Consider the following 26,750-nt stretch of genomic DNA (forward strand, 5'->3'; position numbering starts at 1 on the left):
TGCACCTGCTGTGTGTGGCCAAATAACATGAATTAAAAATGCTGCACAGCGACGAAGTTCAGTTTCAGATGAAAATACCTCAGAACTGGCTGGCTATTAACACCTCAGTATCTCCAGTGGACACCATCTCAGCTTCTCGCTGGGCTGCTGATAACTTAATGTAACCAGGAAAAATATCGTTAGCTCCATGGTGCACCAAAAACCTGGCTAGAACCATCAGCTTCCAAAGGCCATGGAGGAAACAGCCCAGGCCACTGCCCGAAGGAATAACCTAGGGCTGTAATTTCCCCACACTGGCCCCCAAAGTGCAGCATGTACACCCGTCTGCCTTACAAATAAAGCACATGGTACAAGGACATGCTTGCCACAATGGCCACAAGATCCTAAGCCATTGTGCAGGAGCCACTGGCCTTAGGGATAATAAAACTTGGTTAGACAACAAGCACAGGAGGTAACCGACGCCAGGTCAGAACAGAGCTGTTTTATGGGTAGCTGTATATTAGTTTTAGGACAGGTCTACTGGCAGGTAGTGCCCTAAATTATGTCCAGGAGACAGGTGAAGTGAGACAAGTGGAACGGACAATAAATGCCAACTGCTGCAGGAGAGGTTTATGGGGCCAGCAGTGGTTTAACATTTGGGCAAATGTCTCAGACATGCTAATTTTCTCCTCCTTGCTCTGCCTGGGATGACCAATTAGCTGTAAACACAGCGCAAATTTAAAATACCAGGTATCAAATCCTTCTGGAGCCCGGCTCACAATCAGTTCTGCAGGTAAACACGTTCAAAAAAATGCCACGTAACGCTGAACAACGAGTAAATACAAGGAAATTGCAATCTGCTCACATTCTGTCAAGTAAATTAATTGCTCAGTTCTACTTTATTAGGGGACCTTTATGGTTGTGGGCCAGCCTGCCTTGCTAAAATCCTTTGATCACTCTTAATACTGGAAGCCCTCTTTTGTGAGGCTAACTTAATACTGTTGTATTCATGCAGCCTAATCTGAGTAGGTGCTAAGTGCTTTGCCAGCAGAGTTGTTGCCGAGTGTGGAGGAGAGATCATTCTATTTATTCAATTTTATACCCTTCAATAGGGTGGACTTCTTTGTTTACATGATAAATTTCTTAGCTGTCATTTTTTTTTCCCCTCTCGGTTTTATGTATTATACTGTGTTCTGTCATTTTGTTTTTCTGTTTCTCTTTATCAGAAATTGAAGTCGTTTCAGAAAAAAGCTGATCTTAAATCTTTTGGGCTTCAAAATTAGCTGTTGCCTAAGCTATCACACATGCAGGTCAAAGTTTAAAGGCTGATCCTACATCCAGAGAATTCAATACCAGAAGTCCATTTGAGACCAAAGAGGCAAAAAAAAAAAAATGCAGATCCAAGACTGCAACTTGCCTCTTCAATTTTATCAGCTGCAACACAAATTGTAAACAAGACACTACATGCATTAAAAGTAAAAGGAAGCTGTGGTCTTGCCACGAGACACCGCCCAGTGCCAGCAGCCACAGAAAGGCGGCCACTCTTCATGGGAAATCCGGGACACGGTGAAGTCCCTGAACTACCACTGTAGGGCCAGGATTTCGCCAGGTGACCTCTTTTATTGCTTTCAATCCATTACTTCAAAATGAATTGGAAAGGCGCTTTAGAAAAAACAACAGAAGGAGCAAAACAGGGAAGGGAACCAAATGTTTCCTTCACCCAGAATGTTAACTAAAGCTTGTAATCAGGAAAAATCCAAGGGTCAGCCCTGCAGCTTCGCTTTAATTGTGCTCCTCTTCAGATAAGGATCTCTTATGGGTGTAAATTGCCTCGCACTCCCTGCATGTATAATGTCCAACGGAGTTCGAGAAAGGGCTTGCGGTGTTACTGGAAGAAGAAAACGTGCAGAAGATAATTTTTATCCACATCATAAACTTACTCTGAGCCTTCCACAAATCAGGATATGTAAGCAGAAATTGAAGTTGTAATTACAAACCAGTGTGAATATTTAAGAAGAACCAAGATAAGTCTCATATCCCAAAAAGGGAGGTTTCACCTTTGTTCAAATAAATTTGAAGTATTCTTTGTTATCCTCGGAAATAAGATCAAATGAACCACAACTGCCACATGTGGGTGGCAAAGAGAGGCAGTCTCTAACTAAGGGGATTACTGAGTTCATACAAACGATGTGAGCGCTTTAAGTACATCTTTCTCAGGAGTCACAGTGACATTCCTCGCTTTTTTTAATTTTATCTTACCGGATTTGCTATTTTCCCTTCCTTATACCAGCCCTAATCAATGCTGCAGGTCAGGTTGAAAGAATGGACAGCCCTAGAGCCACATACATTTAAACCACTTTGATGCAAATATTGATCCAAAGAGCATAGACATGTGGAGGTGCTGCTTTTTTTAATGGACAAGCTTTCCCCCTCCCTTTCTCCCTCCCTCTCTCCAAGGTTTGCACTTCATGAGATAAAGCAGAACTGTCTGCCCAAGAGCAGGAATGAATACATGAATTAACAGATCCAAAGATAGACCAGCCTCAACGATAAATTCTGTTAAATCCAGAAAGCAAGATGCCATCTGCATGAAATGCAAGTGAGTTTCATGGCCTTGCTTTCTCAAGCGTTTCCATTTTTTCATTCACACTTTCTAGTGAGGGTACGTTGGCAGACAACATACGCAGTGGTGGGAGAGAAGCAGTGCTTCATGTCGGCGTGATCGGTGCTGCTGACACAATGTCCACCATGGCTCTGTGCTTAATTCCCATGTACACAAGGCTATCAAAGCGTTTTATTAGAAAGCCACTGTCCATGGCTTATATTTAGAAACAGAGAGCGAGTCCAAGCCGCAATCCAAAGACGAGATCAAGGGAAGGAAGGAATTCTAAGGACCGCTTTGAAATTCAACACTAAAAAGATCTGACATTCTTCTATCTGTAGGCATTTTTAGGCTGGACTGAAAATAAAAAGAAAACCTGTTTGTACAGAGAAAGCTTGCCTGGCCCTGTGCCAAGACAGGAAGTCTATCAAAGCTGGGCAGTGTTTGAAAGCAACAGAATACTAGAACCAAAAAAAGAAAAGGGGGGGGCAAGAGAAACTAGAGTGAAAAGAGTTACTTCTACATTGACTTTTTTTTTCCCCCCTCGGATTGTTGCATGCCCCTCGTGCACAGGGCTGTTGCCAGCTTTACCTCTGCTCCCCGTCCGCTGGGCTCAGGCTGCCGGCCTCCATCGTGTGCGAGGAGGATGCGGGCGCGAGCCTCCACATCTGCACCGACACAGGAGGAATCGGTGCACCTCTGGGCACAACTGCCGGATCGCTAGGGTATAAATCAGGTTGGGTGGTCAACAGCAAACGTAAAACAGCCCCCATGTGTGTTTATCAGAAACACTAAGGCCTGAAGATATCTCCGACGTGTCAGGGGAGGATTTCTTTTGTGGTGAAGAGCCGGGACACATCCACAACACACGGGCACATGCTTATAGCAACACAGGGAATGTTGTCGTTCAGCCTTTGACCTTGGAAGACCATTAATACCTAACAGATGCTGTCTGTTTTTTAAATTCCTTATCCCCCCCCCCCCCTTTTTTTTTTTTGAATTTCTGGCTGTAGTATATTCAGGTACAAATGGTGCTGTCATCTTGAGCTACAAGTTAGAAAGTTATTACTTTTAATATGCCACTACCTTAGGCCTCCACTGTTATGTAAAAGAAAAATAACCTTGTGTGACAGTTTAACATTGATCGATGTGCCTGCCAAATGCAAAGAGATAAATAAGCAGGTGATGAATAAACAGCACTTCAAGTAAAGACATTACGCCGCATGCATAAAACGACGCCAGGCACCTAGGAGCCGTGGGTGGCCGAAGGTTAGCCATTTCATGCCCACTCAGTAAAGCAGACTTAATCGCTTCCAATATTTTCTGTTAAAAAGCACGCTTAATGAGCCAATTTCACAAGCCCAGAGAAACTGATTATTATCTCCGAGTTCCAACTGAGTTGGTTGTTTTCCAAGAGCCAGTTTTTCCTTGACGGGATAAAAACCTTTCAGAAAAAGGGAAGGGGAAGGCGCGGGGCCGAGGCGGCGCGGCACTAGATGGCAGCGTTGCTCTGCCGGGAAGCGAGGCCGGGGCTCCTGGGAGCCCCCATCCAGCTCCTCGCCCTTCCCTCTGCCTCCCCGCCTGCCAGGCCCTCCTGGGCAGCACCTGCTGGGCCGGTGGCCTCGCTGCCCCTGTCCCCGGGGAGCAGGGGTGTTTCCCAAAACCCAAATTCACGCGGTTGGCCACAGGGCGAGAGCAGTGAGGGCAGCGAGGCCGCGGCCCTCGCCGGCCTCCATCCTCCTTGTGCCTCCTGGCCTCCTTGATGCCGGCCGGTTTCGGGGCAGCGGGCATCTCGCCACAGGGCGAATCTGAATTTGGCTCCACCGAGGACTTGTCTCTCACTAACTCTGAGCAATCCCAGTTTCCTGGGGCACTCCTGCTTTTGGGAAAGGAAAGCCAGGCCAGACTCATCCATGCAACGGCAAAGGGACGCTGCACTGGGGCAACCGTGTCCCTTGCAGGGGGATGGCGATGTGCCACCCTCCAGCTGCACAGCACCACTGGAAAAGCCCCCAAAAAAGGCCCAAAGCAAAAGAGAGCGAGCCCCCAAACTGGGATTGTTGTCACCAGCAGCAGTTAGTCAATCGCCGCGTAGGAAAGAAAGCCCAGCAACTAGACCCCGGCATATAATTAACTCATCTATCAAAAAAAAAAAAAAATCAAATTGAAGTGAACTGTTGTTGGGCTCTAAATCAGAAGCCAAGTTAATTATTTTTTATGAATATTCATAGGAAACTTGTACAATTTCCAAACTAGACTTCAATTACTAATCAGTTAACTAAATAACTGGTATTTCTCCTACTTCTCAGGAAAAACTGATTTTTAAAGGAAACAGACAAGCAGATAGAAATGTTTTAAAGAGCAGGAGATATTGTTGGAAGCCATATGGTAGAAATCCGCTGTTTATATTGCAGATGCAGCTGTAACCCATCTTGTTTGGGCTTTACCTTCCCTATGCCCTTGCTCAAATTTGCTGCTTACTGTAAGGGCTGGCAACTGACCCCCAAAGCAAGGGATCATGGAGTATTTGGTTCCCCCCATGGGAGGAACAGCCCTTGCCACATGCACACCCCTCTCGCAAAACGCAGGGACAGAGGTGTATGTCTCTGGCAATTCACCTTGCCCAGTCTCACGGATAACACGAATTACCCAGGGGCTGAGACACAACTGGGAAACCCTGTGATTATGCTGTAGATATGCCCACACAACACATTTTGGTCAGGAATATAAAAAAATACTTAGGAAATAAGTATGCAATTAGAAATAAGTCACCAGGTCTTCAGTGAACAGTTTTGCAGAAAAGCACATCTTTGAGGTGTTAAAGATGGAGCTAAAGATGGAGCCTAAGGGTGTCTGGGCAGCCTCCACCACTCCTGCACAGCACGGCCAGCCATGCAGGGCTCAAAAACTCAATGCCACGTCATGCACACCTCGTGCATCTCACTGCATAAAGGTCATTTTTATGCCCTCCTCATTTGGTGATAAGGTGGTGAGAAAGCATAGGCAAATACTTTAAAACATTAATCAATAAATTACAATGGTGCAAGCCCACGTTGTGCATTCCCCAAACACAGAGAGCTGGGTGCTCACACTGACGAAGCTCCAGCTCTTAGGAGGGAACAGCGACTTGTTCCTTCCTTCGCTCCAGGCTGGTGCTGACTTGGAAATGGGCACATCCCAGATGACAGAGCCTAAAAAACACAAGCTACTTCTGGCAGTATAATATATGGCAGATATATGCATCTGGGCTTAAATCTTTGGAAGATTCGTAGGCATCTAGTATCTACTAAAATCAGTTACCCCATGGGTAGCAAAGTGCTTAAATACCTTTGAGGTAGTGGTAAGCTGGGCCATTCTGCTAAAGAAAATATGCTCCAGGAATATTTGTGTGGTCTACGTTAGCCCTATGAATTGAGGAGGTCTCCCATGCATTTTGCCAATTTAAGGCAGATTGTGATTGGTTTCTGACCCAACCAAGAGATAGATTTGATGAAATAAGACTGGTAAAACTCACTTTAGGACAAAGGTTGATTTGATAATCATAATTACATTTCCACTATATCTATTTTCTTAAGTGTTAGTAGATTTATTAGACTTTTCCTGTATAACCTATGGCTGATTTGCAGCTTCCTTGGCAATTTCTTAGTAGGCAGTAGCAATTTCTTATATCTTCAGTAATGTCTTGAATGTACATTTTTTATATTAATGATCTCACCAGGAGAAAAAGTGTACCGTGAATGCATGATGGCCATATGGAAAAGACAATGAAGTTTAGTAATTAAAACTGAAAAGGGAAAGAACTATGCAGTAATTAGAACACTGATTAATCAGCTGATAATTTTATCTTGATTAATGCTGCTGATTTTCCTCTTCTTATTGACCTAGGAAAGGTAGGTTTAGACCAATTAAATATAAATTATTCCCTTTTTTCACATTCCAGGCAGATTCCAGTGTTCTAAGTCATACTATGTTTAAGATGTAGCACTGAATTGCTCTTACTAAATTGGGCAGCTCAACAAAAGGTAAAATAAGGTTTATGTTCCAAACATGCTGATGCTTTCATCTAAAGCAGAATTGGACAGAATTGGTTATTTCACTATTATCTAGGGAATATTAAAATTAGATTAAATTGCAGTGGAAAAAAATAAAAAGACTTTGCCTGTTTTAAAGCCATAACTGTAGGAAAACTAAAAGGATTCATTCGTTTTATTAGGCCCAAGATATGGATGCATAATGTAGTCCTGAAACTTAAAGGAAGGGTTCCGTATTAATGCTCAGATTTCTCTTCATATGCAGAACTTTATTGTTCAAGGGGGAAAAGTGTTGCCAGCACCAATCCCAGTCCCAAATCTGTTCGCAAACCGTAAACAACAACACCTATTCTTGTTTTCCCATACACATTTAGGGGATTAAAGCTACTTATTTCAAGTCCTGCAACAATGGAAGGAATTTTATGTACAGTCGCATTCCATTGCATTCATATGTGAATCAGGGTATTTCAGGTGGAAGACAACTGCTTTACAGGCACCAAATCTATCCTTTTGCAGCTGCAGAATGCAGACACCAATGTTAAAGATACTACACCTTCTAAAAGATAAGTATAGAAAAGCTTTCATGAAAAATACAGGACTCTTAGCATGAAAATTCAGACAAAAACAGCGCTTGCTAGCCATGTGCTTTGACTTGCTATGGCAAGAAAACACGGCAGTCCATAGAAAACAAAGCCATGGCCATTTCTTTAGAGACCACTTTCAACAATAGTGTGCACTGTGATTCCACACTTGCCAGCCAACTTTGGTTTTATAAGCTGACATAGGACTTCAAGATCAGCGAAAGTGTGAAAAGGTAAAGGTACAAAACACACGTCTCTAGTGCATTGCTTCTTGGCTGCTTTCTCTTCGCTGGATTTTCAGGTAGCAGAGAACAGGCGTACCCATGTGTGATGCCAAAAATGATGCCAAAAACCAACATTTTAGAGAGAAAGGGGAATTCCACAGACCCTGAGTGAAGAATTTCATCTGACAAGAGGCTCCTTTTCTGTCCACCATCTTAAACACTTTTTCCAGTTTTGTCCCTACTGTATAACAAAAGGGCAAGCAGAATTACATATTGCAAGTAAGTTATCCAATTGATTAACACTTCCTTGCTTTTCCTGTACCTTTCATAAAGCAACCCTTTCCCACTCTTTGTGGAATGTGAATCTAATTCTGCAATCAAGTTTTCAAGTGTTTGACCACTCATAAAAATCATGTAATGTTGTTTTCTCTCTTGGATGGAATTACTCAGCAGGTCATAATGAATGACAAAAAAAAGACCAAGCAGTACAAAATGTTTTGTTTGAATATAACTAACTTGTTAACAAGCACATACAGGTGTGTATAAGAGAAACACATCTTCCTGAAGCAGAAGTAGCCAAAAGAATATATATATTAAAAAAAAAAAAAAACAGAATTGGTGAGTTTTCATGTTATTAGATCAACTCCATTCATTACCGTGTCTTTCTGTGTCAACAGAAAAAGCACTTCTGTGTTCTCTAGCAATGGTGTGAAATAAATGATCCCCTGGTTTGGACCAAATCAAATGAGTGAAAATGGATGGATGAGCCATGACGTAGCCAGCACTTCACCACTGCATCACTCATCCAAACCCAAAGTAGGCTGATTGTGCAAAAAAAAAGAGGGGCGGGGGGGCTTCTGTAGTAATTGATTGCCTTACGCCAGCAATAATCCAAACCTCACTAGTTTGCAGCTTTTTGGGTACGTTACTAAGGTTAATTAGGCCAAAAGATTGCCTCACTTTGTAGGTCAGGCATACCAGTAGATAAACTAGGCATCAAGCAAAATCATATTCTGCAACTATACATATTTGCTCTACAGCTAACAAAACTTTCAATTTTCCTTTTCAGGATCAAAATTTTATAGACACAAAATTAAGAAATGAGGTACAGGTGAACATAAGCCTGTTGTGAATTTTCAGAACTAAACAATTACAAGAAAAATAAATACCCCATTAATTCCCTATTCCATGTGTCCCAGTACATCCAAGCTATGCTTTGACTATTTTGCTCAGACTATAAGCTCTTTGGGGGAAAGGGGTGTGCAATGCCATACACAGCCTGCGCTTACTTATAAAGAAACAAAGGCTAATGTTTTCGAATTAAGGTACCTAAATACAGCTCAAAGTTGCATTCACAGTTAAAAAAGAGTGATGTCATGTTGAATCACAGTCATCCACAAGTTCTTTGGCATCTCAAAGTTCAGATTTTTAAGAAACTTTTATTTTTAATCGGACGACTCCACCTAAGTATGGGTTTCTCAGCTAAACTTTAGGCATCACAGTTTGAAATTGAACTGGAGAGCGTTTAGCTAGCTGGAAGCCTGTCTCTCTGGGAACATGATGTTTGTTCAGCCACAGAATTTCCAAAACAAAAGGAAGCCAAGAATGAGAAAAACAGATAATATAAATCATTATCAACTATAGCCATGCAACTACTGTCCAAGGACAATTTTCTTCAAAAAACTATTAGGTCAGGAGATGTATAATATTAATTCAATTAAAAGTAAGGCAGAATACATTAGAAGAAAACCTCCCATCTCCGCTCTGTATAATCCCATTTGTGCATTAATGCATAAAACGGAGGAGAAGAAACAATAAGCTAAATCCTTCACATTTTCTCACTTGTTGGTAATCTTTCATATGTGACTGAGAGCGGGATATAGTTACACACAATTAAGTATAACTAGTATACTCATTACTAAGTACAACTGTAAACAATACACTAGCAATATCACAAATTGCTAAAAATTCATGAGGAAAATGGAAAAAGTACAACAAATAGACAAACTATTTCTAATAATTTGAAAAAAATACATAGGATTGTGCACAGTGAACTGTTAGTTTATATAACTATTTCAATAAATATTTTCAATACAATGACCAAATACTGTAGTTTTAATATAAATGAAATTTATATGAATGCTGTCTCATATTCATCTAACGTAAGCATATCTTTCATGATCAAAAATTAAAAGAAAACTGAAACATTCTTATTTCACATAGCTTTAGATTCCTAAAAACCTAGTAATATATAAATAGGCAGAGGGATAAAATGTGTATATACATATATATATATATATATATGTATATATACACACACACACCAACAACAAGCAAAGGAGATATAAATTAACAGGGTTTATGCTGTTAATTTTCTTAAATAGTTGAAGATTTGCCTAAAGGTTTCACACCTTTGTTATAGAAAAATCAAGACTATTCAAAAGCTTATGCAGTGGTTTTGCTTTGGATAATTTTATTATAATAATGATTGTGATTAATTTATGCCATTAGCAAGCTTCTAGATAGAGAAGTTAGTCAGATGTTCATTGCAATAGCCTTCAATAATCACTATGCTGTGTTATGGGCAAGAAAATAAACTGAAGACAAAGTTTTATGGGTATTATACTGAAGTTGATGATGGGATCGGTTGACACAAGTTAACGTGGCATTCCACTTAAATTTAACAGGGAAAAGTGGGAAAACAAAGGGAATGCTGCACACTGGAAAGGATGGAGGAAGAAGCTCATAGAAGAAAAAAAGAAGATAAATAGAAATAGAGCAGCAACCACTCTGAATTGTAATATAAAATTATCAAAAATCATCAAATCACACGGAGCTACAGTTGATAACGCTCAATAAAAACTTCATTAACAGTAAAAGGAAAGAGAGAGGTTACTGAAGATCAAGGAAATTATTATATGTGGTATTGCAATTAAGATGATAGTGCACCATATATACTACCAAAATTATGAGAGGAAATTCCTGCATAAAGTCAGGATTGAACACTGCTCCAAAACCATATAAAAGCCCAGCATAGGGGCCTGGCATTGGAGCACTGACCATCCAGCTGAGCAACTCCAGAATTTCACCAGATACGACACAGAGAGAAGCACGAGCAACTTTGCTTCATCTAAGAAAACGCTTCAAGGCACTCAGAAGTTTGCGTAATCTGCAAAGAAAATGCTGAAGTTAATTTCACGAGATGCTTGGTAAACTAAAGGAGGTAAAAACAATGGTATAAATCAAACAAACATAACAAATATTCTAAAATAGGAAAGAGAAGTGCCTGGAAGAAATGCACAATACTAGCAATTTGTCACAAACAGCATCAATCAGATTCATTCAGTGCTTGTTATTGTACGGAAATTAAAAATCACTAACTGCAAACCTTCACAGGGAGCCAAGTCATGAACAGATACTCAACTCTCTGTAATATACCACACTTTTTTGTGTTTGTTTTAATAATTTCATCAACTTGTGTAATTCTGTACAAAACAATGTTTAGTGTTAGCAACTCAGATGATAAAAAAGACAGATCTGAATGAATAATCACCAGAACAGAGGTGTCAGTTCTAGAGAAATTAAAAGGTGATGATTCAGTCAGAGAGGGATTCAACACTATAAACAAAATAATCTTTGATCTCAAAGAAGTTTAACATCCTGCTACAGTTTATCTGAGATATAGACTCACATATCCCGATCTTGTGCCAAGAATTCAATCTGATAGATGTTGAACAGATACGGTAGAGAAGCACACATGCTAAGAGAGTAACTACCAGATCTACCTTCTAATGACTGAAAGATTATCAGATCTGGTGGGACTTCCAGAGAGTCTCCAAGACAATGAACAATCATCAATGATGAAGGAAGCTCCAAGTCGGGATGAGAGTGCAAGGGAGAAGTCCTCCAGGTGCGCAGAACTACAAAACATCTCTGTTGAACAAAGTGTTCCCAAATCACCATTAACAATGAACAGAAGCCATCCATCTGTGCTCTACCAATAACAAATCAGTTCCATTTGGAGAACATCCAGTTAGCTGCATTGTATGAACCTCTAACATTCAACCACTATTCAAGTTCATAGAGTAGGATATTGCTTGGTCACACAAAAAACAATGTTTAGATAAATTAAAGCATTCTCCCTTCTACCGCCAAACAGGCCATGACTTCCCAGTCCCAGATCAACTCTTGGTCAGTTTTTAGACTCAAAAATTACATTCTTAAATAATGTTACAGAACATTTCCAGAAGGAACAAGCCATACCTTGCATCTTTCATGTACATTCAACATTTACTTCCTAGCAGTTTCAACAGTTCACAGCTTTCAACAAATGGCACCATTTACACCTCTCCCCAACCATCCAAACAGCTCAAGTTCTTCATTCCCAGCATCTTTGAAAGCTTTTCTACAGCCCCATCAGATTTTTTTTAAACTCTCCGCTCCTGGCTAACACAACACACTGTCAAAAGTCCAACTACAAAACTCCAAATCTCTTTCCAGCAATATTTTTTTTCCCTCCCAGTCCCAGCAACTCACAAATTCGACACCTGGGTGTACTTGGATTTCTTTTAAAAGCAGACATGATTGCCCTTGGTCAAAATTATTCTGTACTTTTCTGCAGCCCCAAAAGCACTTTTCACAGCCAGGATTATTCTCCACATTGTTGTCTGCAGTCAAAGTCACTCAAAAATTCCTATGGTCCCAGCAGCACTAAAAATACATAACAGCCTCCTTACAATAATGGCTGTGAATCACAGCATTCCTCAGCTGACATAAGTAGTTAAAATAGTTTAAAAAAAAGTTAAAATAAAACTTTTTAAAAGTTCAAGTGAAAAATGAAAAAAGGTTGAAAAGGACTCCCCTACCGTCTAACAATATTAAAGTCTGCCTCAAATTTACAAACGTACTCAGCAACATCAAACGCGCCGGCTTCAAACACACGCGGCAGCTTCAAACCTGGCAGCTTCAAATGCGGCAGCTTCAAACACACGCGGCAGCTTCAAACGCGGCAGCTTCAAACACTTTTGTGGCAGCCATCTTGCACACGCTCAAAAGAGCACAACCTTAGAAACCTTAGGCAGGCACCTTATCCACTAGGCTACACAGAGGCTTTGTTACAAAAAAGAATTATTGGAATTTGCAGACGTTAAATTAGCCCGTAGAGGGAGCTCACACCGTCCCACAAATGTACAATAATTGGAACATACTGTAATTTAAAACATTTATCTATTAAGCTCTCTGTAGAGAGGCTACAGAGGTCAAAATAGAGCATTCCTTACTTCACACCAACCTCTGCGTGCCCATAAAATTTCATTCAAATTAGACTCCATTGACCACGTATTTTGTAGCTCCAACAAACAGAAGAAGAGATGTTCGGCTACGTTTTCTCCACAACAAGCACAACTTCTTGTAATCATCATTTGCACCTGATGTTGGAAGAAGAAAGTACGCCAGAAGGCGACAAGAACAAAGTTCCGTCAATCGGGATTGTCATGGCAATGCCCTCGATCTCCCCACACGTTCCTCCTGTGCAGGCAGCTATGGTAGTGCTCTTTTTATAACTTGACTAGAGCTGCTCTTGCGTCTCTCAGGTTTCTGCACTACATGCAGTGCTTTCAAAGAGTATTATAATAGCGTGCTTGATATTCAAAGGTTGATGATGGAAATTGTTAGCTACTGGACGTTCTTTAATGAAGCCACAAGTAAACAAAGACCCAAACTCCTCTGGAAACGTAGAGCAGAAAGGCTGCTCTATAGAACAAAACATGCAATAAATGTGAGGAGAAAGGGAAATTGCTCATTCCATATTGTAAAAGGTACACCAGAAAGAAAAATGGAAAGGTTCTGAACACTTATATTGATTTACATCATACAAACCGAAACAGCAGAGAGCCCTTAGTCTGTATAAAGAAGGTTGCCTTCCCTGAGCCTGAATGCACAATAGAGCAAGCCAGCGTGCAAGGAAGTAAGAAAAAATGTTAGCAAAGATAGATTTTATTTGACTTCACATCATTCGGGACACTCTAAGCATTACACAGATTGATCAGAATTCAATATTAAGTTGTATTTTCTATACCATAACAATGCCAGCAAACATTTCATTATAGTGTTGTCTTCGGAAATCCAAGTGCCTACATCTTTTAGAGATTTGGTGCCTCTCACTTTGCAACAATAATTTTTAATGTTATTTTACTTTTTTAGAGAAGAAATGATTGTTCTGAGAACCTCATACTCAAATTATCAAGAACCACAAAGGAAAAGAACGCTAGTATGACACACCAGAGAAAGAACAGCCTTTTTGGTTAAAGCTTCCACTATATAAACCTTGCTAGACTATGTCGTTTCACGAGCAGTCAGTCGAATTTTAATCACTGTTTTCACCCCCTTCTGTCTCATCTACCCCAAAGCCAGAAGTCAACCTTAAATACTCTAAGTGAACAAAACTAACGCATCTATCTGCACATTTTTCCCCTAAGTATTATATGATATTGACATAAACAAATACATTGTATTTAGAATATAAATTGCAGTATCTTCAACTCTCAAAAACTAAAATTGAAGATGCTATGTTATACCCTTACTCTCTCTAGTCTTTGCTCACCCAGTTACTTCATGTACTCTTTGAGGCTCTGACCCAGCAATGCGTGTTCTTCACATTTAAACAAGAGAGTAATCCTGCTGAATGCAGTCAATTAAGCATGTACTTTAGTGGTTTCCTGGAGCAGGGCTGAAATGAGGAAGAGTGAAGTCTGTAAGTGAGAGCTGCAAAATATAAATCCTTTTAAAAATAAAATATTTAATAAAGCTGTGACAAATATGTTGAGGGCCATATCACAACACTGATTACTAGCAAGGTCTACAGCAACAAAGAAAGCTCAGTAGTTATCTCATAGCCTGAAAACAGCAAGTCCTTCTCCCAAGCAAGGATATTTATCCACAGAGTCCTATACTTGTGTGTGCCTGCAAATCGGGGCTGAAAATACAGAAAGAACAGGAATTCCAATGCAAACAAAAGTATTTCCATAGTATAAAATCAGTATTTCCTGCTGTGTTTTCAAGGTTTCTGCCTCCACTCCTATTTGACATCATGAGGTGCTGAACTAAGAAAATATATTTTAAAAATGAACTTTTTTCCTGCTTTTGAAAAGCTTTAATTAAGGATTAGCTCCAGCTTTAGCTGCAGGTCTAGCTCAATACTTACTACACAACCAGCTAATTCATTGCTACTGATCTAGTGCAGATTTTCAGCCACAGGTGCCAATATAAAAATGTTGGGAGCTACTCCTCTCCTCCTCTTCTCACAACTCATGCATGTGGTTAAACTTGAGTTTAATGCACTAAATGAGAATCTTTCATTTTTTATACATTTAAACATCTATAATAAGAAATAAAATTATGTAAAATAGTAATTAATAGCCAATAAACTTCACAGAATCCCAAAGAAGCCTGAAAGAGAGAGCCCCCAGATAAGACCACAAGTCAATGTCTTTTGTGTGAAAGCTCTGTTCTCCACCACTGCATCCATTACCTCCCGTGATGCTGACTGAATAGAAGACTAATGCCTATGGGGAGATGGGGACTGGCTATGGTTACGGCTATAGTTAAAGCAAAGAATAACACGCCTGCATCTGCTACCCTTTTTTGAGTCGTCCCAGACACAGTGCTTGTATACTCACGCAAGTCTAATAAACAGCCAGTAGCTAAGCAGAGTTAACTTTGGGAAGAGTATGAGAATGGGGCAGATGCACGGGGTTATTTTCCCAACAAGTTCTCCAAGCCTCCAGGAATTTGCTGCTGAGGAATTTCCTGAGCCAAAGGTGTGCCTGTGTTAAACAGCTCCCACCACTCTTTTTAATTACTTTGTGAACTTCTGTAAGCTTTTAGCATTCACAAAGTTATGTTCTGGGGTGACAGGTACCCCAGAACACAGAGACTTTTCAAGAGACTCCAGACAAAATGCAGTCATCTGCTATTGCTTATAGTAGATTAACAGGTTCTGCATTTCCTTGTGATCACCTATGCCTGCCTGGGACAGGCTCGGAAAAGTACTTCATAAATGTCTCCAAGAAATCAGAGTAATTATTTAGGGGCATCTGATTAGCATAAAATTACAAGAACTGGTGGGAAGAAGAGCAGAAACATGCCTTCCTGGCCATCAGTCTCTAGAGCTGCAAACAGCACATTGCATGAGGTCCCTGACCTCTGTCAGATATCTTGCTGGCCTGCACAAGCTAAAGTGAACTGCCTAATAAAAGAAATTTTAAAATCATGCATAATTTTAAATTTGCCACAAAGCTTTTATTAAGGCAGCTACATTTCCCTACAAAGCCCTGGGAGCTGAGGAGTCAGACAGCAGCACTGGAGTCACAGCTGCACACAAAGGATCACTTGGGCTGTAGCACCTGAATGTTGTGAATTTTTTTTTCTGGCGTCTTCTGCTCCCCCTCCCCCCTAAATATGAAAACCCAGAGAAACTAAATAATGACTTTTCTTGTATACACATTGTGTGCTGTTTATGTTTAGGCACCATCTGTGAATGTATTTCATGCAACACTCATTCCTCATGTAATAACAATGATCTGAAGACTGAAATTTGTGTTTTGTTGTTTTTTTTTTCTTCCTTAAAAGTAAATAAATAAAAAAAGATCCATTTTAGTTGCAATGCTAGAAGCCTGGAGGTCAGTTTATTCTAAGTAGGCATCACTGATGGCAGTAAAGAGATATTTTAAGAAAGCTTATTTGTGTACAATATCCACAGGCCATCCACCTCAACTATTTATATGAATTCTTCAGTTAGTACATTTTTGCTAGCCTAGCTATAAAAAGTCATATTACCATTTATCATACACTAAGTATTCAATTTTTCAAAAATCAGAACCAATGTGTTGTTTTTATAGGGATTTTTTTTGTTTTTTTTTTTTTTTAATGTGTCATTGTGGTCTTCTCAAAAGCAAATATTTATACACAAACTTTTTTATATATACACACACATAGGTTCGACTCACTTTTAGGACACATGCAAGAATAAAATAACTTTCCTGTTAAATATCATTACGACGTAGTAGTAATGTTTCTAGAATGCAGTTTAAGCACTACTTTCAGTGTATGATTCTGTTGTCCTGACTCCGTAATCTCATTTCAGATGTTGTATGGAATTTGTAGGGCTTTTGTCTACAAATTGTCTGTTTGCGTTTGTCTCTTACCCAGTGTTTTGACTCTACTTCCAAGCAATTTTTTTCATTTTCAGTTTTATTAGATGGCTGCAGTGAATTTGTTTGTTTTCCTCTTCTCCTTTGCACTGCAAAGCCTGCATTTTGGAATGAAATGGTTGATACTGGAATGATTTTTTTTTCTTTGTCAATGTTTCCTGAAATCTACTTGACCATTTTTCTTTTTAATTCAATTTATAATGGTCTGCACAAATAGAAAATGGGAACTTGTGCACACCTTCCAACTCCTGATTGGGTGCTGACAATTTCTTACAGTTCAGCATGCCTGTAACAGGTCTCAATATTCAAAGAATTACTTTTGTATTAAAATCAATGCAGGTTTGTAAAGGTGGCAAGCCAATGAGTGTAATTGCAATTCTATATGCACGTATTATAGAACACTGCATTTTCTGTGCTCTTAAATACAAGGAAATTTCTCAATGCTATGAAGATCCCTTGTTTCACTGAAGAGCAGTGGGGAAGCAAAAAACAGGTCAAAAAAAAAAAAAAAAAAAAGGATTTGACACTGATGCATCACACACGGGTTACTGCAGATCCCACTCACAACCACATTTCCAGGTGATGAGAGGACAGGAACAGCGGACAGATTCTACCTACATAACGCCTGCAACGTCAAAACAAGACTGCAGCAGCCCACGACCATTTCTGCAGGAAAAAATGTCTAGTGTCTGTATTTACAGTGTGCCTAGAGCTATAAATGCATACAAATAAACACTAGTTCTTATTCTTATCACTGTCAGTCCATCTTCACGCGTGCAGATCACTTTTTCCAATGCCCAGTATCTATTATTATACTTCTTGACTAAATGGATACTGCAAATCAACCTGCATGCCATTTACATGTATCTGTAGACCAGTAATTGCAGTTGGAGACATTGATCCTATAGCAGAAAAAAAATGAAGAAAAAACTTGACCACTAAATCAACTAATACAACAAAAATATAGTATCGGAGCATCTCATTCATAGTTATGCTAAAGCAAATCTAGCCATTGATAATGGAAAATTTTACTATTTATATTAGAAGTGGTGTAAGCCGTAGATAAAAAGGAGAAACTGAACAATGAGATGCTAGCTTGTTTCCCTCATAACAAATTTCTTCTTGGGCTCCAAGTAACTTGTGTGAGAAAGTAGGTTAAATGTAGAGAGTGTTCATAACAGGATTATATGAAAGAGGAAGGCATGTCGTATCTGAGATGGCCTAATAAGAGGAAAGCCTGGAATATAAATGGCTTGTGCAATATAATGAAGATTTTCTGACAAAATTAGATTGTCATTCTAGAACCAAACGCTGAATTACTGACAGCTAATGTCAAACAGGATTACGCAACGTGCCCGAGGATCGTAGGTATGAAAGTCACAGAGAGGATCCTGTAATCACAAGAAGAAAAGGTCTGTGGATAAGCAAACAGCTTCCTGTCAACCACATTTGGCAACTCTTCTGGCGCAAAGTTCAGACAGGGAAAACTCAGGATCAGAACCTCCTGGCGATGCTGCTCTTTCCCGTGGTAACAGCACCACTGAAATCAGTACAATTACACCTGGGGAAAGATGAATCTGCCTTCTAGTGTTTCATGAAGCTGGAAGACAAAATTAATGGAAATTCCTAATATAATATAATTGACGTGAATGCTACTGAATCTGTCCTGCACACAGATCTGTCAGCTTTGGTCTGCTGGCATAATGAATTGTTTTCAGAGCCCGAAGTTAGCTACTAAAGGCAGGGAAGTGAGAACACAATTTAATATGAATGACAGAAAGAGGAAAAAAAACTAAGAGTTACACTAATAATATCAGGAAAATGTTAATCATATGATGATTGTTGTAACAGTAACTAGATGTTTGGTCTATCTCCAGTATCAGTTCAGAACATTTGTAACCATGGAAGCTGATTCCAAAATGAGATATTCTGTTTTCTCATATTACATTTGATATTATGAGTTCAGATTCACGAGAATCAAATGCTTTCGGCAGCTTTTGTTGTTGTTAAAAAGCAGCTAACTCGCATGCTTTGCTTATCCAGCAACACCTTTTTAAAAATCAAATCAGACCTTAAGGTCAGGTCTCACTGAACATCCTTGTTAGAAGAGTGGGGGGGCATCCTTAAGACAATTACCACTGATCACCTCTTAATGGTGCTTCAAAACTACTTGAACATTAAAAGAATGGTTGAACACAGCCCCTGGATGACATCTTCCAGGGCACCAGGCCTATAATGGAATCATATATATTAGCTTGGGCATCTAAATTGTTCTTGTTGATGTTCCCGAGCTGTGGAAACAAATAGGTTTAATGTGTGTTTGAGGTTATTAAGTGGGATCCGTTAATTGATTGCAACTGGGGGGGGAACGTAACATCTACTAGTTACATATTCCAAAATTGCATCAGGTATGGCTTAAATAAAACCGTTTCCTGACAATTCTAGCTATTATTAGGAAATATTTATTTCAGTACTGTTCTGAGGTTTGTAAATTATTATTTAATTTATGCCAAAATAAAAACAAGCAGATGCAACACTAGTATTTTCCCCCCTCTCCTCTCCACTGGAATGCCTGCATTTAGCTACTGGAGCTTCTCAAATAGGCCAACCTGCTTTAATCGAAGGCATTGCATCATTATGGAGCACATAAAGGCTTTATTCAGACATTCAGAGTTTAGCATTTTCTGGAAAATGTTTGCCAGTTCCAAAGTAAAACAGGAAGGAATTTTTCCTAGTATGCTTTACATGATTTGAACAGATTTTAAAGTTTTGGCAAGCTTCTTAAGAGGATACTAGAATTGGCTGGTGGACTCCAAAAGAGAAGTCAGTAAGCTTAGGAATTTCCAAGAACATTTATTTTCTTGCAGTTTCCTGCTTTAACCTCAAACTTGCAAATATTTTAAACAAGGAAAGAATTGAATACATATATATATTTTTAAATGAACCATTTGCCCAACTTACATGCAGCTAGAAGGGAGAAAAAAAAGGAGTAATATTTGTCACTAGGAGTCAGCATCCTTCTCTCGTTACAGTGACGGAGCCGGATTCTGAACCAGTGTGGGTGGGAAGCAGCGACTCAGTGCCACCAATGACGACCATTACCATAAATTCCCACTAACAAAGGTTTCTGAGTGCAATAGAGTCCGTTAAAAAAAAAAAAAAAAAAAAAAAAAAAAAAACCACCATGCTGTCATGCAGAAGCTTAACAAATGTGCAAAGTACATTCCAAGTAAAAATCTGCATTAGTGCAACAGGTAATAGTCTAACTAAAAGCCTCTTAGAGAGGATGACAATAAAACTGTTGTAAATGTTCTATTCCATATACAACACACCTAATATATGTTCATTAAGCTAATAGATTTCCTTGATCCCAAATTAATCCTAAAACACACAGCAGCAGCGCAATCAGATTAACAATTTAAAGATAAACTCACCAATGTATTAAACCTTCCAGGCGTTACGAATATGGCAGATTGCAGAAAGCATCTATGAAAAGAATCTTTTTATTCTTCCACACCTAATCCAAATGAGCAGGTCTGAAGGGACAGAAAGGCTCTTCTGCCTTAAATTTAGGCATGCCCTGCATCCCTAATGATCACTCTGTCTTAAACATATATCCATTGCACTGGCTCTGCGAACAGCAGCATCACTCACTCCAAACTGTTGTGAATGAGGGGTTCACATTAACATTAACAGGAACTCCTATATCGCCTGGTCGATTTCCTTCTTAATATGTACAAACAATAAGCTTAATATGGAAAATATACTGCTCTGATTAGAATACAGACATTCAGATTTGTCTTCCACTATTGGGTTTTACATGATAAAAATTCACTAAGTGTTATTCTGAAAGGGTTTTGTGTTATTTTTCAAAAACATTAAAGGGTTCATAAGTTGTCCTGTTATGGCTTTCTAAAAATAGCATGCTGGAGACCAAATTCTGTGATTTTGCAGATCTATATATGCATATATATATATATATACACGTAGACAGAATTATTTTAAAACTGCTGTTGTCACAAAAAAGATATAGACAATGTCTTTCACTGCATCACTCCCAACCCCAAATTATTTTCATTTTGTTTAAATAAGTTCTTTTTTAAAAAACAAACAAACAAACAAAAACAACCAACAACTGTAAGCTTCCATCAAGGACAACAACTGTCTACGGGATGCAGTTCATCTTCCTACAATGCCATCCTAATAAATACGTGCAAGGCTAATTTTCTTCTCATAATCTGATGGTAGTTTGGAGCATTCAGACTGAAATACGAATTCTTACAGCAGCATATTAATAATTCTTAGGATTCTACATTTTCAAATCTTAAAAACACACAACATTAACGTAGGCAGTTAACTCTGCCTAAAACATAAGTTTACTTCTACTCGATTGATACAGTCCTGAATGTTGAGCTCAGCTTCAAGCTGTTGGGATACATTCAAGACAAACTCCCATGACATCAACATGCCACACTGGATTCAGCTCCTTCACACAGCATCCAGGGTCCTTCTGGACCCCGTAACAAGTATGCTCTACTCCAAGCTGCCGCTGGTAGATCTCCCACAGGCCCCACTGTGTGTCATTCCTTGCAGGTCTTTCAGCCCCCTTGAGGTACCTGAATCACCCTCACCAGCAAAGGATGAAAGGCAAGGCAGAGATGCAGCAGCACATCAGCAGGTAGTTGACACGCATTGTGCTTGAAGAGGGTGGAAAAATCGGACAGCTTGCCTTTAAGAGTTTCTCACACACTCCAGCGTTCATAGAAGTGGCAGCAAATTTTGAGTGCCAATTCACGTTATGTCCACTCCGAAGCGCCGAGAGTCTGAGGGGTTTCTAGCAGTGCCCCAAGCCTGCAAGAACTTCAGCTTGACTCGCAAACGCTCTCTGCTAGCGAAGACGCAGTGTCAGAGGCCGTACACACAGGCAATGCAGAGACAACCTCAGCAAAACTCTGAAATGCTACCTGGAAAATCAGCCTTTCAGAGGGTCTTGTGTCCAATACAGGTCAGCAGCAAGGCAGGTCTTTACAACACTGCAAACACAAGTCGTGTTGCCACCTTTGTGAGTTTACCGCTATCCTAATACATTTTCCAATGCATCTGTAAAGATGCACGAGAGTTTAACTCACTTTTCATTTGTGGTTTTTCTCTGGGTCTGGAAAGCTTTTAGGCTACATGTCAAATTCTGTCTTAACACACCAGAGATTGACAGCAAAGGCTAATCACATCCATGATGCATTTCAGGTTTAAATTGAAGAAATCCTTTACATTTAAAGACAGAGTGGCAGAGAGGAATATGTCTGAATAATCAGCAACAAATGGTCAGGAGGGAGTTAGCTCTTCCAGTGGAGAAGATTTAGAAATAAGACCCCTTTTCTCAAACAAACAAACAATCAATTAAACTACATGCATATAACTTTTCATTATATAGTAATGTATCTTCAAATACTACCCTAGAGCTGCAGGGACAGAGCCTGTCCCAGTCTCAGGTGCCATAATCCATGGCTGCATTTTGGGTTTAAGAATTCTTATCTGATGCAGTGTACTTATAAGAAACATCCCCCTACTTTTAAGAAAGGTCACTGGGTTTGTCTGGGAAATTCTCAGTCCCCAGGAAGCGGTGTGAAAGGCCCACATATTTACATACCTACTGTTTGAGAACGGGAGAAAATGGGCTGCCTTCGAGACCACAGGAAGAGACAGAAATAGAGGTGACAGTGTAAGTGTTAGAGGCAGGATGACCAGTAATGTCATTAACGTGAGGTATTCTCCAGCTAAAAATCGATTATGTAGTCATTTCTCAGGAAGATCGCTTATGAATTCAATTCAGATAATTTTTCATGTCCTATAGGTGGAAGCCACACTAATAGACGGAAATGAGGGTTCTCCCCCGTTGATGATGTGAATATTAAGGAGAATTAAAAATTCTTCCTTTGGAAGAACTGATTGAAACACCTGTGACAGGCACCTCTGCAGGGCTGTTTTAGCCTTAAACTGGAGCTCACCCAAACTCTTTTGATCCCAGGGTTTACTGCAGCAAAAGCTGCTATATCCAAACAGTCACTCAAACTGAAACATATTTTTCTTCCAGAATACCAAAATCTAGATCATGACATAGGCTCTGCTTCTCTCCAGTATTTACCATTGGCTGGGCAATGACTTCTTGCTCACTTCTGTTGCTGTCTAAATGAAGGCTGACCCTAAAATGACCAGAGCAGGAGCCTTAGCAGCTATGGAAATAACTTAAAGCATTTTCACCCTCCATTTAGTTTAGATATTTCTTACAGTTAGAACTGCTATTCCTACAGGATTAATTATAAATAGTTATCTACTGATATCTACAGTAATACATTTTGCTTCTGAGCATGCACCACTGAGTTTTATAATGGGTTGTGTATACACTGCAAATGTTAAACAATATTTTCATTGATAAATGACAGGCAACTTGTATTTGCATTTCCTGTGAGATTTAATGATGCGGTGGGATAGCAGTATGGAAACCGTGAATTAACATTAAGACTTGGTGCCAAAGCCACCCCCAGGAAAGAGGCCATGCTGCCTATCAACTAAAGAGAATTTGAACCTATTTACTCTGTTATACTTTGGTTCTTGGGATCGGAAGTGATTCTGTTTTTACAATACCCTATGCTTCAACGCCTCCTTTCTTTCTCCAAAAGCACTGTTTCTCTCCCTAGAAGCAAAAGTTTCTTCCAACTTGCCAAGTTGTCCCAAAGCCCTGCCCTAGGAGCAGCTGTGGAGAGATGGTGTGCTTCCAGGTGCCAGCCAGCGGCCAAACAACTGCTCTGCTCTCCTTGACTGTTTTTGGATCGGCTCAACACATCAGCACATTCGGAGTGAACTTCTTCCTCTACAGTGGCTCAAGAGCTGCCACAGACTTCCAGTAGCAAAAGCAAGGGAATTGTTGACACCGAGAGGGAATTAGGGGTTCCCAGCAAAGGAAAAAGGAAAACCAATCTAGGAAAGTGATCCTACCTCACATTCACCACCCAGAAACACTTTGCTCTCATGATGCTTGTAAAACTTGCTTCTAGAGTGCTTAAAAGCTTTAGGAAAACCACTGCTACCTAGGACACAGCTATGCAAGAGTTAGATAAAACTTACAAGCCAAGTAAGGCAGCAGCAGATCTTTTTTTCCATGAAAGCTTCAGCTTATTTGCAGAGCATCAATACCTAGGCAGAAAGAAACTAGAAAATCATTTGCATTTTATTTGGTGTTCAGTTTTACTTTCTAAACCAAATTAATTCTCTCTTAAGTTAATTATTCTCTCAAATGCCAAGTCCCTTTAAGACCACTGGAAGAAAGTTACCAGGTTTTCAAGCTACAGTGTATTTCTAAATGACACTACATGTTCCTCTATCTCCTCATTTTTCATGGTAACCTAGAATTTTATTTTCAAAGTGAAGAAGCGTCCAAACTTCCAGGCACGCGGAGGAGGCTTCAGACATGTTTTTGTTATTTTCCCTCTCTTCCTGTGAGTCTTGTCCACGGCACAATCTGCTGAATTCGTTTTACAGGGATATTTTAGTGTTTCTTCTCTCACACAATTTTAATGTATTTAATCTGACAAACTTATATCTAAAATATGCACAGATCCATTTTTCTGAACTGTTTTGAAGTCTGCTTTACAAACGTGATAAACACCCTTCTAAAGTATATTTGAAGAAAATCTCTCTCAAATTGAATATTTCCTATCCTTTGTATTGTGGGCATGCAATGGAAGGCAGGGGTACAGAAAATGAGGAATTCAAAGAAGCTTCCTAAAAGGAGAACTTTGCTTATGGAGCACTAGCATTGAACAAAAATGGAGATGATTCCTGAGAAAACAGCATCATCACATTGGTGATAAATAATAAAGGGAGTTTTCTTATTGGCACTGGTGGCAACAGAGCTGCACAGGAGAGCACAAGAGCCTGTATCTTAAGCTAGGATCTTTCTTGCCATGCAGACCTGAATGACATGCTGTGAGTATGCACGAACCATGGCATGCCCATTTGGGTTAAATCTCATTAAAAATAAATTACATATATATACACACACACAGATACATAAAGCTTTAACATTTAATACTTCAATGTAGCGTTTTTAGACATTTACTAAGAAGAGCCACTTTTTCCCATGGAGGCTTATAAATGAAGTTTAGAAATTTTAAGCAACGCAAGCATCACAAACACTGATTTTTGTCTGTGACACCACTGTCCCGTCACCCTGTACCACATCCCACCCCACCCCACGCAGATTCCCCCGCTATCAGCAGACTGAGAGCACTCTCTCATGGCTGGCCACTGACTTGTTTCATGACACAGCACATAAATGGGTTGAGATCAAAACCTTAAATCACAAGACTGAAAGTTCGCGCAACCCCCAAATTTCATGGTTAATTGAGCGTAACTGAAGCAGCACGTCGGTGCTGCCTGGAAACTAATGTATGTTTATGCTTCAAAAATTGACAAAGGAAAAAATAACACCTTCAAGAGTACTTGTACAGCACTTCTGAACTCAAGATGAAATTCACACCTGTGCAATAAACCAGTGCAGCCTCTAACCCCATGCAAAAGAGAGCTTAAATGGCACTGGATGGTGCCTAGGTCTTTGCAATGTCTCTAAATGGGACAAACTGGCTCTGCAATCCAGTTCATGAATAAGTTAGTTTACATTTTTCCCCCTACATTTATAACTTGTCAACCAGCAGAAGAAACAAACTATGTTTAAGCTGTGTTTCAGCACACACACATTCAAATGTTGAATTTATTTCTCTCTTCAGAATCCCTGTCTGGCACTGCCCCAACCATCCTGCGAGGAGTGGCTGCAGGAAACTGGACTCACCTTTCCCAGGAGCCAGTTCCCAGGTGCCTAGCTGCACAGGGGCACTTTGGGGAGACTGTGCTAACTGCAGATGGGGAAAGCCATCCTAACTATCTGTACCTCTGGGTCTTCAACAGGAAAGTCTGTTATTCAGGTTCCTTTCTCGATATATTAACACTTCTGCTTAAAACCAATTAATATTGAAGGAAAGTCTTCAAGTAAACCAAAAGTAAGATTAAACACCATCATACATGTGGTGCTGAAAAGAAAATATTATGATTTAATCATCAGAAGTGTGGCATGGTGGATGAGGCCCTAGGACTGAAAGAATTTAGATTCACTCCCTGTGCTGTCACAGACCTTAGCTGTGACCTCTGGCAAGTCATTAAATTGCCTAGTCCTCAATTTCCCCCTTTGAAACAGGGACAGATGCGGCTCCATCTGTACCGAGGGATGTGCAGCCATGTGGCCACTGCCACTCCACTCAACACAGCAATGTAAGTCACTGCAGCAGGTACTACGGAGGAGGTGTAATTCCTATTACAGTTCATGGAAGAGGCGTACTTCTTCTTCTTCCCTCTCTGTAAACCAGTTCCCCCTGTAAAAACAGAGATCCTCATCTGTCTTTTCCCCAAACCTTTGTCCAATATGCCAGTTTACTTTTTCAGCTGAGGAGTTTTTTCCTTATCGTGTATTAGCAAAATGAGCTTTATAATAAACTTAACTTTGGTTTTCCCATCTCTTGCCTTTACGTCCAGTAAAATGGCTCAATGAAAGGCACCTCCAAAAGGTAGTCCTGACACCCTGTTGCTCAGAATCAGCTTCAGCCTCCTCCTATCAGCTTCATGTTACAGGAGATTAAGATCAGGTGGGTATGGCCCCAAGGCTCAGAAGCCAGTCTCTTTCAGTCTCTCTGATCAGCTGCTTCTGGAGGCAAAAGACAGTGGCACACATCACACTTTGGCTCTTAAGCAAGCTGCCATTTCCACAGAGGCTGCCAAGTCTGAATGACAACACACAAATAGGCAAATGGTGACCTTGTGAATGGATCTCTTTCCAAATACGGAATGGCCTCAACAAAGCCTGTAAAAGAAGAGGCTACAGCATCAGTAATTTGTGTTTGTTTTGACCTGTGGATCCATAAGAATGGCTGCATAGGGAAAATAAGCAAGATAAATTGTTCGGTAATTGTCTTGGTACAAGACATGCAACCGCAAAGGAGGAAATAAAGAAGAGAGAATTTTGAATCTTTTATCTAGCTGAAAACTGACCTTCCTTAGCTTGCAACTGCCTGTAGGAG

The 26,750-nt window shown here is 39.9% G+C and overlaps 1 long non-coding RNA gene across 1 annotated transcript; it reads right to left on the reverse strand.

Moving 5' to 3' along the window:
* Window positions 1-3,172: 3,172 nt before the first annotated feature.
* LOC137852944 (uncharacterized) lies at window positions 3,173-26,750 on the reverse strand. Its single transcript, XR_011094081.1, has 3 exons — window positions 25,472-26,750; window positions 23,749-23,817; window positions 3,173-3,301 (listed from the first exon to the last, which is right to left on the reverse strand). It is a non-coding gene; the product is annotated as an uncharacterized lncRNA (long non-coding RNA).

This window comes from Anas acuta, chromosome 3, assembly GCF_963932015.1.
Source record: "Anas acuta chromosome 3, bAnaAcu1.1, whole genome shotgun sequence".
NCBI lineage: Eukaryota > Metazoa > Chordata > Aves > Anseriformes > Anatidae > Anas > Anas acuta.